The sequence below is a fragment of the Apium graveolens genome, chromosome 3 (genome assembly GCF_009905375.1).
Source record: "Apium graveolens cultivar Ventura chromosome 3, ASM990537v1, whole genome shotgun sequence".
NCBI lineage: Eukaryota > Viridiplantae > Streptophyta > Magnoliopsida > Apiales > Apiaceae > Apium > Apium graveolens.
The window spans coordinates 85,873,352-85,890,873 of NC_133649.1; the positions used below are offsets into that span (position 1 = coordinate 85,873,352).

Here is a 17,522-nt window from a genome sequence, read left to right on the forward strand (position 1 = left end):
GCTCACCTAAAATCTGATCATCATCTTGATGCAGAGAAGGTGTTAGTGATAACTCAGGAGTTTGAACAGCATCAGTAACAGGTGTTGTGGAAGGATTATTTGCTGTTGGAGCTTCTAAGAAAAGTATTTCAGGCACAACCAAGTTCTGAATATCAATTTCAGCACTTGTGCCTGGATCAACAAGAGATAAAGAAGGTAAATTAGCCTTGTCAGATACAGGTTCCTGAAATGGAGTTGATGGAGAAGAAGTGACTGGAGCAAATTCCTTGTCTTGTGAGATCAGAGATTCCTGATCCCCTTCCTTAGCTGCTTCCTCCTCATCATCTGAAACTGGCCTCTGTGCCCTCTGTTTCTTGTACTTCCTTGTTGATTTGGATTCCTTGGGAGTTGCAGGAACAGTCATACGTCTAAGCCTCTTGAGAAGCCTAGAACCCCCAATTGCAGAATCCTTCTGAGAAGTTGCCTTCTCAGCTTCATCTGCCGAGTTTCAAGGAAAAACTGTTCCATTTATCAAGGGAAACAATTCAAATTTTAACCCGTTATCACTGATTGGATTATTTTGCACTGCACCATTAATATTCTGAAAATGAATCATGTTAAAAATGACCGAGATAATTTCGATGAATAAGTGCTGACAAAGAATCAGAACTTAAATCAGAACTTAAGACAAAATTTAAATGGTCATCAGAATATCAAGCAGGATTTAACAACACAAGATAAAATAACTCAGAGACAAAATCTTGAAGTAAAAACAGTTTTCATTAATATATCAAGTCAATACATAAATGAAATAGAAATTACATCAATACAAGATTTTCCCTAAGCTTCTAATCCTAACGTCAACAGCTTTAGTCCTAGCTAAGAAGCCTGACAAAGCTGAGGATGAAGAAGAACAGGAAGAAGACGAGATTAAGTCATCTTCCTCTTCCTATCTTCGACAAACAAGATGGCGAGTCGAATGATTCGCTCTTGCTGACGGATAGCTTCCCGCCGTTCCGCCTCCAATCGATCAAGATGAAGCTGGTAGTCCATCTCGAAGAACAGAAGTTGGTTCAGCACCGCCTGTGGGACAGAGCCCCATATCTCTTCAGGAATGGCAGTTACATGCCACTCCTGCTGCCAGTCGGCGCAGCTTAGCTCCATATGAAAATTTTGGTAATTCAAAAACATGTTGTATCGAACCATGATGGTTTTGAAAAAGAATATGAAGTTAAGATTGTTGAGAAAAATTGATGAAAGGGCTAAAGTGAAGTGGCTGATGATATAGGCAAGAGAATGCCAGGAGACGCGAAGATATTGAATGCAGACAGGTAGAATTAAATCTACCTCGTCTCCCTAGACTTTGAAAAAGAATAACAGTCATTGGAAAAGGAATGTGCACATGGAACAAGAGTGAACTGTTCAAGGACGAGTGCCATTATGTTTTAACCATAGACTATTAATCTTCCACTTCAACATTTCGAAATTAATCTGAGACTGTTACCAAATTTTATTCACAGATAAGTTAAGTAAAGGGTTAGACTGAAAAATCAGAACTTAGACCTATACCAGAACTTAACAGTCATCAGAACATAATGTCTTAACTCGAACAAGGAATATCTATCTTAGTAAATACTCATACAAGTTCTTAGTTATGAACGTCAGAAATTAATCATCAGAACGTGTAACTAGAACTTGTCCTCAGAATTTGTGCAGAAGTGACACAATGACTGTTTATCTAAAATAACATAGACCACCACAGAAATTTCATCATTCATATGGAGTGATGTGTGTGTGCATTAAGCTAAATAACAGACAAAGAGTAAAGTCTGATCTACTTCAGTACATCTTAGAAATAAGTCATAATTAAAATTTTGCTAAAGATCTGTCATTATCCTGAAACCTACTGATAAATGAGTTCATGCATGAGTTCACCTCTACTGTTTTTGTGCTAATTTTATGCATCTTTTGAAATTCTATTTTACAGAGGCTTCTCAGTGTAAGTGAGTCACGACTGTTTATTAGAATTTATGCTATTATCAGAGTATTTCTCCAGTAATCATAGAGTGTGAAAAGTCACCAAGAAAATATTTTGCTTTTCTAATGCATATTTACTTAATACCAGCAATGCACTTGGGTCGTCCCTTTCACATTTTTACTCTAGATCTCAAAGGAGTACCTGATATTATTCTTTGATTATTGTTCTTCTTCTTTTGATAAGTGAGGTTTATCAGCACTTAGTACATTCAGCAGTTTTACTAGAATCAGAACTTAAACAGATGAGTAGCATTATTCTAATTTGTGACTTAGTAATAAGATATACAAAGTAAACTTAACTAAGCTCAGTTATCAGAATTTGCTTGTGTCATTAGATTTCCACAGAAATAACTACTTCTTTCATGGGATCATTTGTTTATTGAAGACTAGTAGGTCAGTATCTAGCACAGTTATCCTCATAGGATAGAAGAGTTACTGAAACAGACATATCACTTATCAGAGTTTAGACACATATATCAGACAACAGTCAGTACTTGAAGACATTTATCAATTAATGCACAGAATATACAAAGAGATTAATTCTGTAAATACTGATCATAAAGTCTGATAACATAGAACAAGTTTAAGCAGATTTAGAGAAAGAACCTGAAATCATTCCAAGTTCATTTACCAATTTTAAAAAGGTAGCTTCACACAGTGGTTTTGTGAAGATATCTGCTACTTGTTGATCTGTGGGAACAAAATGCAATTCCACTGTACCTTCATCCACATGTTCCCTGATGAAATGGTACCTGATGCTGATGTGCTTTGTCATAGAGTGTTGAACTGGATTACCTGTCATAGCAATAGCACTTTGATTATCACAGTAAATAGGGATTTTGAAATATGTTAACCCATAATCCAGTAACTGATTCTTCATCCAGAGAATCTGTGCACAGCAGCTTCCTGCAGCAATATACTCTGCTTCTGCAGTTGATGTGGAAATTGACTTTTGTTTCTTGCTATACCAAGAAACCAATCTGCCTCCAAGAAATTGGCAGCTTCCACTTGTGCTTTTCCTGTCAATTGTGCAACCTGCAAAATCTGCATCTGAGTAACCTATTAATTTAAAATCTGATTCTCTAGGATACCATAATCCTAGATCAGCTGTTCCTTTAAGATACTTAAAGATTCTTTTTACAGCTGTTAAGTGAGGTTCTCTTGGATCTGCTTGAAATCTTGCACAAAGACAGGTAGCAAACATGATATCTGGTCTACTAGCAGTTAGATAGAGAAGTGAGCCAATCATACCTCTGTAATCAGTAATATCTACTGAATTACCAGTATCCTTATCCAGTTTTGTTGCAGTGGCCATGGGAGTGGATGCACTTGAACAGTCTTGCATTCCAAATTTTTTCAGCAAGTTTCTGGTGTACTTAGATTGACAAATAAAAGTTCCTTCTTCACTCTGCTTGACTTGAAGGCCCAGAAAATAACTAAGTTCTCCCATCATACTCATCTGATATCTTGACTGCATTAGATTGGCAAACTTTTTGCAAAGTTTGGCATTTGGAGACCCAAAAATGATATCATCAACATAAATCTGGATCAAAAGTAAGTCCTTGCCATGGTTGAGATAGAACAATGTTTTGTCAATAGTTCCTCTGTTGAATCCACTTTCCAGAAGAAACTGAGCTAAAGTCTCATACCATGCTCTAGGAGCTTGCTTAAGTCCATAAAGTGCTTTATCAAGCCTGTAGACATAATCTGGATGTTTGGAATCTACAAAGCCTGGAGGTTGTTCAACATATACTTCCTCTTCCAATTCTCCATTGAGAAAAGCACTTTTCACATCCATTTGAAAGACAGTAAACTTTTTGTGAGCAGCATAAGCCATGAATATCCTTATGGCTTCTAACCTAGCAACTGGAGCAAATGTTTCATCATAGTCAATTCCCTCCTGTTGAGAATATCCTTTTGCAACCAGCCTTGCCTTGTTCCTTACAATTATGCCATCACTGTCAGTTTTGTTTCTGAATACCCACTTTGTACCAACAACCGATCTATTCTTGGGTCTTGGCACTAAGGTCCAGACTTTGTTTCTTTCAAATTCATTCAACTCTTCCTGCATTGCTTGCACCCAATCAGCATCTTGAAGAGCTTCTTCCACTTTCTTTGGCTCAGACTGAGAGAGAAAAGAATTATAAAGACATTCATTCGAAGTACCTGTTCTAGTTCTGACACCTGCCTCAGGATTTCCAATTATTAAATCAGGTGTATGTGATTTTGTCCACTTCCTTGCAGATGGAAGATTTTCTCTAGAACTGGATGCTCCCCCATAATTCATGCTGTCTTCGATTTCATTTTCTGATGCTCCCCCTGAAACTATGCTCTCTGAGTTGAATCCTTCAGTATTTAGATTTTCAGCACTGTCAGTACTTGGCTTATCAGAACTTGACGAATCAGAATTTGACGAGCCAGATGTATGTTCTGATGCTTCTTGAGATGTGATAAAATCTTGAGTATGCTCCCCCTGCAATGGTGCATCTTCCTTTGACGTAGTCACCACAGTTTCAATAACATCAGAGTTTAATCCATCAGAATTTACAGTATCAGGACTTAGACTGTCAGGACTTGAGGTATCAGAATATGAATCTTCATTTTCAAATCTCAGCTTATCATGATCAATGCAATCTTCAAGTCCAGTGATCTTCTTGTCATCAAAAGAGACATTGATAGATTCCATGACCACTTTTGTTCTCAAATTATAGACTCTGAAGGCTTTTGTAGAAAGTGGATATCCTACAAAGATTCCCTCATCAGCTTTTAGATCAAACTTGGATAGCTGTTCAGGATGAGTCTTGAGAACAAAACACTTACATCCAAATACATGAAAGTATTTGAGATTTGGCTTCTTGTTCTTCACCATCTCATATGGTGTTTTTCCATGCTTGTTAATGAGTGTTGCATTTTGAGTAAAACAAGCAGTCTGCACAGCTTCAGCCCAGAAATAGGTTGGAAGCTTTGCTTCTTCAAGCATTGTTCGTGCAGCTTCAATTAGAGTTCTATTCTTCCTTTCAACAACTCCATTTTGCTGTGGAGTTCCAGGAGCAGAAAATTCCTGCTTTATTCCATGATTTTTGCAGAACTCTTCCATTATCAAATTCTTGAATTCAGTGCCATTATCACTCCTCAAAATTTTCACAGAATCTTTGATCAATTTATCCAGATGTTTGACATGATCAATCAGGATAGATGCAGTTTCACTTTTTGTGTGCAAGAAATACACCCATGTGTATCTGGTGAACTCATCTACTATGACCAACGCATATTTCTTCTTTGCAATAGTCATGACATTCACTGGACCAAATAGATCAACATGAAGTAGATAGTAAGGCTCAAGAATTGATGATTCAGTCTTGCTCTTGAACGAAGATTTTCTTTGTTTAGCCTTCTGACATGAGTCACAAAGACCATCAGGAACAAACACTGATTTTGGCAGTCCTCTCACAAGATCTTTCTTGATCAGTTCATTTATCTTGTTGAAGTTTAAATGAGAGAGTTTCTTGTGCCAATTCCAGCTTTCTTCAGTTGAGGCTCTACTCACTAAACAGATTGCAGAACCATCAGAACTTGTTGAAAGCTTAGCTTCATAAATGTTACCACGCCTGAATCCCTTCAGAACAATTTTTCCTTTAGATTTACTAACTATTTCACTATGTTCTGCAAAGAAATCAACATGATAACCTCTGTCACAGATTTGACTTATACTCAGTAAGTTGTGTTTAAGTCCTGAGACCAGAGCTACATCTTTAATAATGACATTCCCAAGATTGATATTGCCATATCCCAAGGTTTTTCCAATGTTGCCATCTCCATAAGAAACACTTGGGCCAGCTTTCTCCACAAAGTCTGATAGCAGGGCCTTATTTCCAGTCATATGTCCTGAACATCCACTGTCCAGAACTAGAATATTTTTCCTGTTGCCCTGCAATCAAAAAGACCACTAATTATTAGTTTTAAGGACCCAGACTTGCTTGGATCCTTTGGCCTTTTTAGGTTTGTTAACATTTGCAGCGGATTTAACATCAGATTTTATGTTAACAGTTTTCTTATCAGACCTTATACTAGAAGGAACAACAGAAACTTTCTTTAAAGAAGGTTTTATTTGATAATAATCATAGTACAAACTATGATATTCCTTACAAGTATAAATGGAATGCCATAAACTACCACAATGAAAACAAGGATTTTGTGGTCTGTATCTAACAGACTGACTCTTAACTCCTGACTTTGTAGATAAGGAGTTAATATTCTTATTCTTCCTGCAAAAAGAAGCCAGATGGTTAGAACTTCCACAGTTATGACATGCTTTCCTAGGAGCATCAGGAACAGATTTATAGTTATTGCTTTTATTCACACCTTCCTTTCCATTCCTGTTTTTCCTAGGTGATTTTACCTTGTTTGCATCCTTAACATCTTTCAGCTTATGCTTAAGCTGCTTCTTCGTCATTAAGCCTATGTTAACTTCAGCTGTCTTTTCCTGTTTTAGTTTGTCAGAAGCTAATTCCTTTTTAACTTCTGATTTCTCATTTTCGGATTTTTCAGTTACAAACTTAACAGGTTTTAACTTCGGCTTTTGCTTATCAACAGGCTTAATTTCTACAGTTCCTTTTTCATTTACTCCATAGCCTAAACCCTCTTTCCAGTTTCCACTGCTTAGCAAATTTTGAGTTGTTTTGCCAGAGTTAGTCCAAGTTCTGATAATCTCTCTCTCCTTTTCTAACTCAGTTTTTAGAGATTCATTCATTTTTAGCACTTCATCCCTAATATAAAAAGCATTATCTCTATCCTGCTGAGTTTGATGAAACATGACTAACTCTTTTTCTAAGAAATCATTTCTTTTCTTAAAAGCAAGATTTTCAGAAGTTAATCTTTCACATGTTAAAGTTTGATCTCTATAACTAACAAACATGGTTTTAAGATATCTTCTCAACTCATCAATATCATCAGTATGAAAAGCATAAGTAGTCTGAGGTACCTTTGTTTCAGCAGCTTCAGAACTGCTCTCAGAACTTGATTTATCAGCATTTGCCATCAATGCATAGTTCTCCTCACTTTCAGAGTCTGAGGTGTCTGTCCAGCTTTTCTGCTTTGTGACAAGAGCTTTGCCTTTGTCATTCTTGGTCTTCTTGCAATCAGGAGATATGTGGCCTTTCTCACCACAATTATAACATTTAACATTAGCGTAATCTCCTCTGTCAGACTTTCCTCCTTTTCCTTCAGATCTTCTGAAATTCTTCTTATCAGAACTTATGCCTTTCCTGGAAAACATCTTTCCCTTCCTGAACTTCCTGTATGCAATCTTTGTGATTCCTTTCACCATAAGAGCACACAGCTTCATCATCTCCTCATCAGCATCAGTTTCAGGCAAGCTTTCAGAATCTGAGTCATCATCACTCTCAGAACTTGATGACTCAGTATCAGATTTTATGATAAGAGCTTTACCCTTATCTTTCTTTGAGGAAGGTGGTTTGGGGGATTCCTCTTCAACCTTGAGAGCAACTGTCCTTGACTTTCCTCCTTTTCTCTTGCTTCTTTGTTCCATCTCAAGTTCATGGGTCTTGAGTATTCCATAGATTTCATCAAGAGTTGTTTCATCAAGATTGTAGTTGTCTCTTATTGTTGTTGCCTTCAAATCCCAACATTCAGGAAGAGCTAACAGGAATTTGAGGTTTGTATCTTCAAGATCATACTCCTTATTTACTAATGACAAGTCATTCAAGAGTTTGACAAATCTATCATATACATCAGTCAATGACTCATTAGTCCTAGAGTCAAAGTGTTCATACTCTTGAGTGAGTATTGTCTTCCTGTTCTTCTTAACTGTTTCAGTTCCTTGACACCTTGTCTCCAGTGCATCCCATATCTCCTTAGCAGTCTTGCAGTTGATTACCCTGTTAACATTACATTATCAATGGCACTATGCAATAAGTGACGTACCTTGGCATCCTTAGCAATAGATGCTATATCTTCAGCAGTGTAATCAGTCTTTTCCTTTGGTACGGTCATTGCTGCTTCACCTGCAACTACAACAGCGAGCTTGGTAGGTTTGTGAGGCCCTTCCCTGATTCTATCAAGGTATTCTGGATCTGTTGCTTCCAGAAACATGGTCATCCTTACCTTCCATATGGGATATTCAGATGGTCTCAATATGGGAACTCTGATAGTCTCATATCGACTCTGAGTTGATATCTTTGATGATTCCTCAGTTTTGGTAGGCTTAGTTGGAGTTTCTGTGTCAGACATGATTGTGTTTGGATCTTTAACTGTATGTGTGTTAACAGATAGCTCTGATACCACTTGTTAGGTCACACTTTCACTGTAGAGGGGGTGAATACAGTGTTTATTACAATCAAATCAAACTTCAAGAACTTATGTAACAGAAAACAAACTTTATTTAAACAATAAACTCTGTTACAATCTGGAACTGTTATCTCTCAGTGATGAACAAAATATCACGAGAGCTTCTAGAGTTATAATAAATAATATTCTCGATAATGATAACACCTCTAGTGTAAACTCTATTTCTGTGTTTATATACTACACAGTTACAAGATATTCGCTAATTGATATGGAATATAATTCTGCTTCCTAAAATATATCAATCAGATATCTTCTATTCCAAGTATTCCATTCTTCACGGAATTCCTTCTTCATGCATATCTCTTCTTATGTTTATCTTGATCTTCTTAACTTTAATCAGCTACTGTCCTTATCTGATCGTCCTTCAGCACTTAAGTTCTGATATCTATCTCCTGATAACATAAGCACTGATATCCCTTAAGTTCTGACTTCCAGTACCTTAAGTTCTGACTTCCAGTATAAGTACTGATCAGTTAAGTACTGATTTGTTCTGTTCAAATAAGATCTGAAATCTAAACATAAAACATATTAGCCATGACATTATCAAATATATCTAACAGAGTTTGTACTAGTACACATTCAATCCTTGCGTTCAAGCATTCATGTGGATACCGATAGAGCGTAGATCGCGAGAGCGGGATGCGTGGTGATTGAACAAGCTTTGGATCTCTATTAGTCAACCAATGTGTAAAGCTTCTTAAGGTAAATAATATGATCTATGAATTAAATATCTATTTTTTGCATAGATCCTGCGGTGAGTTTCGAAAATTCTGATTTTTCACGTTTTTAATTACTGTTTCCGTTGCGTTTATGTGCTCGAAACCCTTCATGGGATATATGAAATTCAATCAATTATTCCTCAGGTTTTCGTAAGCACCACTTCCAGTTCATCACTTGATTGGCATCATAAATTAGGGCATTAGTCTCTTAAAGTCTTCAAGCAGCTTATTTCTGAAAATAATTTAAATGTTTCTTGCATTTCAACTTTAGATTGTAATACTTGTGCTTGCAATAAAAGTCACCAACTTCCCTTTTTAATTTCTTCTATACAGCTCCTTTATAATATATCTACACGGATTTATAGACTTCTCTGATTTATTCTCATGATGGTTACAAATATTATGTAATCTTTGTCGACCATTATACTAAGTATATTTAGTTTTACCCATTAAAATGAAAGTTAAATACAAAAGATGTCTTCATAAGATACAAAGCCCTAGTAGAAAGATACTTTAAACTACCACTAATTACCTTATACTCGGATAATGGTGGTGAGTATGAAGCTCTTAAATAATATTTAAGTATTCCTGGCATATCACGCTTCACTACTCCTCCTCACACTCCTCAACATAATGGATATTCTGAGAGACGACATAGATATATTATAGAAACATGTTTAATTCTTCTTAATCATGCCTCAATGCCATTAGAATACTGGACACATGCATGTTCTACAGTTGTTTATCTTATTAATCATCTTCCCAACTCAACTTTAAACAATGATTATCCTTACCTCAAGCTCTTTAAAAAATTCCAAATTATCAGAATTATAAAGTTTTGGGTGTTTATGTTATCCATGGATGAAACCTTACACTAATCATAAATTAGATTTGGATTCTATGCCATGCATTTTTATCGGCTACTCCTCAACTCAAAGTGCTTACTACTGTCTTTATCCTAAAACTCACAACATATACACCTCAAGACATGTTCAATTTGTGGAACATAAATTCCCATATTTAGATCTGGCATCTTCCTCAAATTCTGTAGAAAAACTCATTGAAGAATAGTATCCACTTTCTATACCTATTTCTACACAAACAGATGTCATGCCTCCTCATGATAATACACCAAATATATCTTCTCTAAACATCCCACTTTCACTCGGACATACTCAATCTTCCACCCCATCCTCTGATGCCTCTAGGTCTCCTTTATCCTCACCAACGACCACTCCAACAGCTACACATACTCCCTCATCTTCCACCAACCCTTCCTCCTCCTCCTCCTCCTCATCCTCCTCAAATGGATCAAATTATGTAGTATCTTCACATACAACTTCTCCACCACCTCCACCGCACCACCTCCATCTCATTTTATGACCACCAGGCTACGAAATAACATCAGAAAGCCTATAAATATGTTGAACCTTGTAGCTGGAATGATGGATACCGAAACAATACCTAAAACTGTCGCTCAAGCTCTTAAGAGCCCAGTTTGGAGAAAAGCTATGGATGAAGAATATGCATACCTTATTCAAAACAAAACTTGGGATCTTGTACCTCCCTCCATCTCCAAAAATGTTATTAAGTGTAAATGGGTGTTTCGTATAAAAAGAAATCCCAACGGTACAATTAAACAACACAAAGCACGGCTTGTAGCTCGTGGATTTCATCAACGACCGGGCATCAACTACAATGAAATGTTCAGCCCTGTAGTTAAACCAGCAACGGTACGCCTCATTGTCTCTCTTAAAATCAGTCAAGGTTGGCCTTTACGCCAACTTGACATTAATAATGCATTTTTACAAGCTACTTTGACAGATGAAGTGTATATTGCTCAACCTCCTGGCTACAATGACTCCATTCATCCAAATTTTGTATGTAAATTAAATAAAGCATTGTATGGGCTCATACAAGCTTCGAGAGCATGGTATAAAGAATTGCGTAAATTTTTACTTGATTCTGGGTTCAGAAACACAATTTCAGATTCATCCTTGTTCACTTTACGCGTGAATGGATCAGTCCTCTATGTACTAGTATACGTAGATGATCTCATTGTTACTAGCAACTCAACATCATTTAATTCTGGATGAATTTATTGCTACTATCTTCCCCAGATTTTCTCTTAAAGACTTGGAAAACCTTTCTTATTTTCCGGGAGTCGAAGTTCTTCCCCATCCTAATGGTCTATCTTTAAGTCGGAAGAAGTATATATCTGACATTTTATACACGGCTAACATGGACGGGGTGTAACACCCCCAGATCCGGGGTCGGGGATCCGGGTCATCACGGTCTTTCTTTCCACAATATCACTTAACTTAATTAATAATAAATAACCTCATGTTGTGACACCATACTAACACACACCACGACACGTTATAGTCTCAGAGATGAAATTGAAATAAGTACAAGTCCTTGAATCCACAATTTAAAAGTTATTACAACCTAAAATGATTACTTGATAAGTTTACAGTTAATTGGCATTATCTGCCACAAGTTATAATTATACATAATTGATTCCCAAAAGCAGAATGCCTGATCTACAAATAGATCTACCTCTGCAGCTATAGCATCTACGATATCAACGGGAAGACGCGGGATGCTTCCCACGCGCTTGCGCTGGGTCTGCTTGAGTCTGGCCATCTTTCCTAACTGTTGTTGTGTGATGAAGAAATGAAGCAAGAGTGAGCATTACAGCTCGCAAGATAATATATAGTGTAAACAATAATGCAAGTATCTAAATGGATAACTTACTAGAATCCTTTATCAAGTGTAAGGTAATTACTTACTGGATATAAGCTTAAGGGAAGATGAAGTTACCAATTACTTCACTATACTTATACCATTTTTAGAAAACTACTTGAACTACCACTGTTTAAAGTATAATAAGTTTCAAAAGTTCGTCCCATAGATGAGACCACAAGTTAAGACTTGAATAGATTCAATCTTTGAAATATATTTTAAAGAAAATGAAGTTACGAGATACTTCATTCGATGGAAACACCATTATAACTGTTTGACCCTGTCAATGCTTCGGCAACCACCCATTCGTAGCCTTTCGATCGAAATGCTCCGGGTAGTGTTGCAGAAATATCCAACTGGATGATGAACTCATTACGGAAGTTTGCCGCGCCAGGAAGACCACTTACGATGATCAGTCGCAGTAGTGCAACCCCGCCATTTTCTACATGTAGAGGAGAACCTGTCGGATTTACTTGTCAGCCTAACACTGGACTCCTAAGGAATGGACCGTCTTAGCGGAACTTCCAGGCCATTTGGGCCAATATAATAAGGCTGGGCCGGCGCCACTCGACCACTTACGCCACTCCTAGTTCAGATGAAATCCATGACTCTGAAACGTAAAGCTTGTCCCCCCTTTCCCCAAGTAGAAACTTGTTGATACGACTCCACCAAGAAGTCGTATCTAGTTGGAAAGGAAAACTCACCGATATTTCTCAGGCGGTGCCTGTTAATGGATTAACTTGTTCTAAGAATTTTACTTCCCGAGTGTTGGGTAAGTAATCAAAAACTCTTTTATCAAAACAGCAACCTTGTTGCGAATATAAAACAAACCACAGAGCCGGATCCCTCAGGTTTTGAGCGAGTATTTAAATCCCCTTCGAAAGGAGGATCTTAAATATAAAAATGAGTTTTGGGATTCGCCCTAACTTTTTAAAATCATTTTGAAGACTCGAAAATATTTTAAAGAATGTTTAGAGTAACGCTGATTTAATAAAATAAATCAGTCCCGATATGTTAGAAAGTATCTTAATATTATTATTTAAATAATATTCCCATAAAGGTGATCCTTATAAAAATAATCGAGGTAGGAGTTTTAAAACTCATACTTGAAATGAATAATGAATAACCAAAGATATACTTATACGAAAGTATGATCTTTATTTGAATAATCGAAAATAAGTTTGATTATCGAAACATTATTCTTTAATAAAATAAAGAATATTATTTAGTAAATAAGCGGAGTCATAAGTCCTCGAATGAATATTCAAAAATAATATTCATTAAATAAAATAAATGGAGTCATAAGTCCTCGAATGAATATTCAAAATAATATTCATTAAATAGAATAAACGTAGTCATAAGCTCTCGAATGAATATTCAAAATAATATTCATTAATAAAAATAAAGTTATCGAATAAACCTTATTCGATTAATAGTTTTGAAAACTATATCTATATATATATAAATATATATAATATACTCGGGAACATCGACTCCCGGTTTTAGAAAATGTTCACCTTTGGGTCCCCTATACTAAGGGTATACGCAATTACTGCTTATCTCTAGCATAGGTATTATGCAACTATAAGCATTGGAATCAACAGATAGATATCAAGATTACGAAACAGACATGCATATATCCCATATCAGCATGCTTCAATATATCGCAAGATTTGCTAATTAACCATCATGCATCTATCACAAGATAATGCATATACATATATACATCACAACAACAGTATAACAGGTAGAAAACTTGCCTGAGCGACTGGGGGTGATAAAAGGCCTGGGACGAGTCTGGTAACCTATAAACAACATATAAGTTGGAATTAAACCAAAGTCGCTTATGAATCTATACTTTAACCAATTAGACCCTAACGTTCGCTTTTGCGCTTAACGATTCACTTAAGTCGCTCGAGTACCCTCGGCTCCACCATTTTTAATAAATTAACCATTAAGGGTTTTAAGGTGATTCTTTCGCGAGTACCCTACCAACTGCCTAATACACTTTCCATAATTGTTTTATACTCCAATTAGTCATTTAAGGGCCTTAACCAAGGTTTTAAAGTAAGGCGAGGGGTAAGGGTTCGGTCGCGAAATGCCGTTACTTAAAACAGTCGTTTCTCCTAAACAGTACATCGGATTCAAGCGAACCACATATCAAAACGAAGCTCGTAACATGAACTATCTAATCATGGTAATGGTCAAAACCTAACAGTGAGTTCACGGGTCCTGATGTTAAGAACAAAAGCAGTCTAAAGTAAATCGGGCATTACGACGGCTATATTTACGCGATTACCAAATTTAAATCATTCCAATCAATTCACAATTCAACCCACAATCACCACTACAACCAAAATTCATCCATTCTTTACTACAACAGCCCCAACAACTCAATATTTCCAATTTATACTACTTCTCAATCATCAACTAAGAGCTTACTTAAGTTCATTAGCTAATCATCAAGATTTACAACTCCAAAAACATTACAAAACTAACTAATCTCTAAACATTCAATAATCATGCCTCTCATGAACTATACTACTCATAATAAGCTCTTAAAATTCAATAATAATGCTAGGTTAAGAGATTATACCTTTCTTGTGAGTAGGAGTTACTAATGAGCTTGAAACAACCTTGGAAAATCCTTACTAAAGCTTTATCTAAACAAAAACACAAGATTAAAATTTCAATGTTCTTGAAAAACACTATTCACTCTCTTCTTCCATGAATTTTAGGAAGAGATTGTGAAGGAATTTGAAGCTTAGACTTATAGGATATCTATATCTATCTACAAGGAACCTTAGATAATTACCTCACTAATTAACAAAGCTTGGAACTTGGATTTGAGTTTTTTCTTCCTTTGAAATGGATAAAGGCCGAGAGCTTCTTGTTGGAAATGAAGGTCAACTTTGTGTTTTTGTGTTATGAATTGTTTTGTTGGTTGTTTTGCCTTTTGTTTTGCTAAATTACCTTTTAACCATGGTAAATTTTGTGTGGTTTATAATCAACCAACACTTCCTTCCCTTTGGTCATGCTTATGTCATTTTCCTATGTCATCTTCCCACACTTGTCCTCTTCTTGTTGGTGTGGTGACATCATCATCATTAACCTCTTTGATTAACTCCTAATTACTTGGCTAATGACCGCTGATCTGTTATACGGTTCGCTTAACTTTCGTTCTCGTTTATCGTTTGAGGGATCATACCCGGGATCTTATTACTTGGGTTTCCTTAACCTTTCTCAATACATTATATTCCTTTTATGATCCTCTCTTAAAATCCTTGAATTTAAATCATTTTTATCCTGTTACCTTATACTCAATTCTTTTGGTATCTGGTGGATTTTTGGGAAAAATCAAAGTGTTCGAATCTGGATTCTGACGATCTTTACATACACTTATATACCATGTAGAGTACTAATAAGATCTTAGAAAAATAATAGAAGAACCCTTACATAGTGTGACATGAAAAGTTTTCTTATTCAGCATAATCAGCAAAAACACTATTCATAAGGGTTACAAAAAGTTCAAAATTTTGGGGTTATTACACGGGGCGAAATCAGTTGCGACTCCTTTGGCAACTCATCCTCATTTAACAAAGACAGGTAAGATGCTTCCAGACCCTACCAAGTATCGTGCTTTAGTTGGCAGCTTGCAGTATCTTAGGCTCACTAGACCGGACGTTGCGTTCTCTGTCAATAAGCTAGCACAATACATGCAACGTCTAACAGAAGAGTATTGGTTGGTCATGATACAGATGACTACAAATCCTACTGCCTACAATGTTTATCTTGACAAAAATCTAATCTCTTGGTCATCGAAGAAGCAACGAACTCGGGCGCGCTCATCAATCGAAGCAGAATATAGAGCTGTAGCAGTAGCAAGTGCAACAACGAAACTGTTATGGCTTCCGAACTTGCTTTCAGAATTAGGCATACCATCTATTATTCCTCCGGTCATCTATTGTGATAATGCAGGGGCAACATATGTTAGTGTCAACCCGATCTTTCATTCCAAAATGAAACATCTTGCCATAGACTACCATTTTGTGCGTGAAAATGTTCAAGACAGAAAGTTTCGATGGTCATACATCTCAACAAATGATCAATTAGCTGATGCTCTTACAAAGCCTCTACCACCCACTCAATTCACCTCATTAGTTCACAAAATCAATCTCTCATCTTGGCCAACCGTTTTGAGGGGACGTAATAAGGACTGAAATTATGCTAATATCATGATGCTCTCTTGATCTTTAGCTCCTTAATATTCTCCCTTATAACTTTGATAGTCTCCCTGATATCAAGTCTTGTAATATCATATTATCTTAATTAGCTGCAGATTGATAACTCTGTAATAGTATATATTAAATAATTATATATATATAAATGTTTTTTAAAAAAATAATTTTAAATATTTTATTTCTTTTTATAAAAAAAATGTTTAAATTTATATATAAAAAAATTAAAAATAAATTTTAGAATTATATTTTACAGTAGTGTTAATAAACTACTTGTTAGCGGTAAAAGTTGCAGAAGAGGAGTACAGTTCCTGAGTTTGGAACCGAAATGGGAGAGAAATAAAAATATCTTGTTGTGGGTCATTGTCGATAATAAACTACCAAAATTACCACTTGAGAACTAAAGTGGAGGCGATGTAACAAGACTTTGGAATTCTTTTGGAAAAGCTGAAACAAATGAAATGATTTTCCATATAATTTGCATCCAACAAAACGTACGGCTTATATTTATATACTAAGATAACAACGTCTCTCCAACCCATCACTTTATGACATATCCACAATTACCTCCCCTACCTGCGTAAAATACAATTCTTCCCTTACTTTGCGTACAAAACTTATATTATATGTTTATATTTGATTGTAATAATTTTTGTTTTTGGACAAGCTGAAGCCGAAGTTACAGGATAACTAGTCGCTGGAAATGCGAGTCAGTTAGTCTTTAGCATGGGGTAGATGAAAGTCTGGACCAGCAATATCTTCAATTATTAATTCGATATAATATTTTTTTTATCAATTCAAAAGTTAATGAGATAATAAAGGGACCGAATGCATTATTGAGATGTAAGGGGGAACAAAGAAACCAGAATTTGGCAGACGCAAAAATCTCACACTTCCTACGCTCCTATATTTGGACTTTGCAATTTGGCCAATTTAGGAATTGTTTGCCCTATTTTTCTACAACTTACTTGCATATAAGATCTCGTAATCTACAACTACAATTCTTCTACAACTACAATCCTTCTGCTTCAGTACTCCCCGCAACAAGTCACTACTTTAATTGAATCATATATTACCTAAACATACATTCCAGATTTGAGTTTAACTTCTCGTTTATTTCGATATAATCGGACTACGTAATTTGTGTCTCGTTTATTTTGATATAACACAACAGTGTATCATGGAGTTCCTTAAATTATAAAATAATTACACTGTTTAGTTTAATATATTTTAAATTTGACAAAGAAAGTTGAAGTTTTATGATATTTATAGTTTCTACAAATGTCTCGTTTATTTCGTTAATTTTATAGTTACTTGAGAAACTTAAACTTGTATGGAATTAAATTACAATGAGAGGTTTCATGATAAATAAAATATTTGTGTTTGTTTTATTACTTTGTAACTAGAAATTATATTGTTAATTTTGGTAAGTTAATAA

The 17,522-nt window shown here is 35.8% G+C and overlaps 1 long non-coding RNA gene across 1 annotated transcript; it reads right to left on the reverse strand.

Moving 5' to 3' along the window:
• Positions 1–13,606: 13,606 nt before the first annotated feature.
• LOC141711277 (uncharacterized) lies at positions 13,607–14,763 on the reverse strand. The gene is made up of 3 exons (XR_012571282.1): positions 14,662–14,763; positions 14,443–14,509; positions 13,607–13,651 (listed from the first exon to the last, which is right to left on the reverse strand). It is a non-coding gene; the product is annotated as an uncharacterized LOC141711277 (long non-coding RNA).
• Between the last annotated feature and the right edge of the window lie 2,759 nt (positions 14,764–17,522).